Source organism: Echinops telfairi, unplaced genomic scaffold (genome assembly GCF_000313985.2).
Source record: "Echinops telfairi isolate 266 unplaced genomic scaffold, ASM31398v2 ScPeMD7_44;HRSCAF=162, whole genome shotgun sequence".
Classification (NCBI taxonomy): domain Eukaryota; kingdom Metazoa; phylum Chordata; class Mammalia; order Afrosoricida; family Tenrecidae; genus Echinops; species Echinops telfairi.
The window spans coordinates 2,651,918-2,655,725 of NW_022103942.1; the positions used below are offsets into that span (position 1 = coordinate 2,651,918).

At 37.1% G+C, this 3,808-nt stretch overlaps 1 pseudogene; it reads left to right on the plus strand.

Annotated features, from left to right (window-relative positions):
- The window catches only part of LOC101642898, a 2,083-nt pseudogene extending 1,441 nt beyond the window's left edge, over positions 1 to 642 (plus strand).
- Positions 643 to 3,808: the final 3,166 nt, after the last annotated feature.

Sequence of the window (3,808 nt, forward strand, 5' to 3'; positions counted from 1 at the left end):
ATGAGGAGCTGATGCCAGGGGCTTAAGTGGAGAGCAAATGTTTTGAGAATGATGAGGGCAATGAATGTACATATGTGCTTTACAAAATTGATGTATGTATAGATTGTGATAAGAGTTGTATGAGCCCCTAATAAAACGATTTAAAAAAAAAGAATCGTGTGGAAGTGAAGGTGAAGATTCCTGAAGCATTAAAACCACGGCTTGTCAAGGACTGGGACTTAGTTAACAGGTAGAAGCAACTGTTTCAGCTCCCAGCTAAGATGCCATTCTGAGGAGTATGCAAATTGCAAGAGATCTCAAGGAAACGTCGACAACAAGGAGTGTGTGGCGGGAATAAAAGAGTATTTCAGTGTGATTCTGGGCACTCAGCTGCTCTACAAATCCCAGGAGCCCCAGTACGCCGGAATCCTCAAGGCTCACCCTGCCATTCCCAAGTCTCAGGTTTGTGGTGCACCCCACCTTCTGAGATTATTTGTAAGAATCAGCGCAATGTTGGCTTACATGCCCCTTGATGAAAAGAGCCTGGCATTATGGGGCTATCTGCATGATTTCCTAAAATACCTGGCAAAGAATTCCGCAGCCCTGTTTACTGCCAGTGATTGCACAGTGGTTTCTGCTGAGTACCATTGCAAAGCCCGGTGAGGGCCTACCGACCGCTCACTGTTAATGTCTTTTTCCTTTTGTTCCTAGTCTTTTTCTTGTGTAGCTGATGTTTTCTAAAGTTGTTAAGGTATCACAAGGGTGATGTTTAAGTTCGTTTTCTGACTGTTTCAAATAGAAAATGAAAGGGAGTGTAAACTCCTTTTCTCATTTCAAATTTGCTACCAGTGTGCGCAGTAATTAGACAAAGAAGAAACCTTTAGTAGAACATTTTATTTCCTAGATAACATTACTTTAGTGGTGGTGATTATAGCTATCCTTTTGACACTACACAATTTTCTGATATGCGTCAATGCTAAGAGACAGAATATCCTCATTCCTAGTGCCAAAGTTTCAACTTAATTTACATAGCTGAAAGCCCATGCATTCGTGTTCTCCCCCTCTCTCATTTAAAAAAAATTTTCCTCTGTCTCATTTTTTATGTTGCTTAAAGTAAAGCAGCCCATCCACTTCAAGTCATCTCTTGTTCTTTTTTCCCCTACTATTAAAACATTTTTAATAGTTTTATTCGCACTTCATCCACATGTCATACAAGTAAATAATTCAATCATATCAAAAAGTTGTACAATTATTGCTGCAATACATTTTAGAGCATTTTTTCTTCCTTATACTCATTAGTTTAATTAGTATTTTTTAGTTGTGGCCCAAATATACAAAACAAGATATTCTTTAACTTAATAATTTCTACATATATAATTCAGTGCCATTGATAGTTCCTCAGGGCTATGGCAGGGGAGCTTGGAGGTAATGGGGATCTACTAATAATGGGTAAAAAAATGAATAAAAGTTTCTAAAATTATACTTGGTGATGACTGCACAACTCTTTTAAATATATTTAAACCATTTAATTGCATTGTACATAAAATGTATGCCAATAAAAGTATTAAAAATGATAGTGAATCTGAGAAACCCCTCAAGACATGGATGAACCAGTAGGACATTACGTTGATGAAGCAACTCAAATAAAAGAACAAATAGTGTATAAAATAACTATTATAGAAGTCAAGAAATAGTTCTTACACAAAAGAAATGTTTTTTTATGGCTACCATGGTATTCACTTGTCTGTCCATTTTTTTTTCTGTAGTGGCTTGTGTGTTGCTTTGATGCTGGAAACAATGTCATGGCTAGTTTAAATACCAGCAAGGTCACCCAAAGTGAAGAGGTTTCGTGGAGAATCCAAAGAGCAGACAACTAAAGGACTTGGCTTCACAAATGTGGGGGCAGGAGCTGCTGTAAACCTTATGCAAAGCTTCTAAAGATTGTCAGATACTTAAGCCCAATGAATGGAAACAGAACATTGTTGGCGGTAGTGCCAGAGTATGGCCCTCTTGGTTCCAAGGGCACTTGGAATGTCACTGAGGAGGATCTGACTTCTCTGAGTGGAGTTGACCATGATCAGCTGATTGGGTAAAGCCTGGGGATCTTCACTTACTGATGGACACAACTCCATGTGAGGAGAAACAGGTGAAAAAAAATCTCCTAATGATCTCAATTTGGAATGTGCGAAGTACAATACTAGGAAAATTGGAAGTCCCCCAAAATGAAATGGAATGAATAAAGGTAAATATCCTAGGCATTAGTGAGCTGAAATAGACAGGTATTTGCCTTTTACCATAAAAAAACATATGATTTACTATGCCAGGAATAACATAATCAAGAGGAATGGATTACAGTTATTGTCATAAAGGTAATTTCAAGATCTATTTTGAAGTACAATACCGTGTAATAGGATTATATCTATCTGCTTTTAAGGAAATCCAATCAATACAACTGTTATTCAACTTTATGTACAAACCACAAAAGCTACTCATGAAGAAACTGAAGAATTCTACCAACAACTTGAGTAAGAAATTGATCACACTGGCACTCAAGATACATTGATAATTATTGGCGATTGTAATGCAAAAGTTGGAAACAAACAGTAGCTGCAAAATATGGCTTTTGTTATAGAGATGAAGCTGGAGATCTCATGATAGAATTTGCCAAGACCACTATACAAGTGAACTTCATATGAAACACACAGAAATCAAATTGACTATAGTTGTGGGAAGAGATGGTGGAGAAGCTTAATATCAGCAGCTGAAACCTGGCCAGGGTTGACTGTGGAACAGACCATTAATTGCTCATATGTAGGTTCAGGTTGAAGCTGAAGAAAATTAAAACAAGTTCACAAGAGCGGAAATATGACCTTGAGTCTTTCCCACCTGAGTTTTTAGAGCATTTCAGGAACAGATTGAATGCATTGAACACGAATGACAGAAGGCTTGGTAGCTGTGGAATGACATCAGGAACATCATACATGGAGAAAGTAAAAGGTCATTAAAATGGCAGGAAGAAAGAAAAGATCAAAGTGGATGACAGAGGAAACTCTAAAATGTGCTCCTAATTTAGAGTAAGTAAAGCAAATTGGAGAAATGATGAAGTGAAAGAGTTGAACAGAAAATTTCAAAGGGCAGCTCAACAACACAAAGTAAAGCATTATAGTCAAATGTGCAATGACCTAGAGTTAGAAAAACCAAAAAGATGAACGCACTCAGGATATTTTAACTGAAAGAACTCAAGAAAAAGTTCAAGCCTGGAATGGCAACATTGAAAGGTTCTATGGACAAAATATTGAATGATGCAGGAAGCATCAAAACAAGATGGAAAGAACATGGCCACTGTACCAAAAAGAATTGTTGGACATTCCACCATCTCAGGAGGTAGCATATAAACAAGAACCAATGGTGCTGAAGGGAGAAGGTCAAGTTGCACTTAATGCATTTGATAAAAACAAGGCTCCAGGAATTGATGGAATACCAATAGAAATGTTTCAAGAAGTTGATGAAGCACTGGAAGCATGCACTTGTATATTCCAGGAAATTTGGAAAACAGCTAGCTACTTGGTCAACCGACTAGAAGAGATCCATATTTGTGCTCAGGTGGGATGAGTTCAGATTGCAATCAATGATGTGAAATAGAATGTGAATGAATTATTGAATGAAACAAATGTTTCAAAAGTTTTCAAAAATTAAAAGTATGGTGTTGATGTGTGAAAAAAACAGACAAATGGAACAGAATTAAAAATCCAGATGTAGACCCAAGTAGATATAGCAGTCTTGCATTGAGTGTCTAAAATCAATTTGGTAAAGGTGGATTTTTAAAATA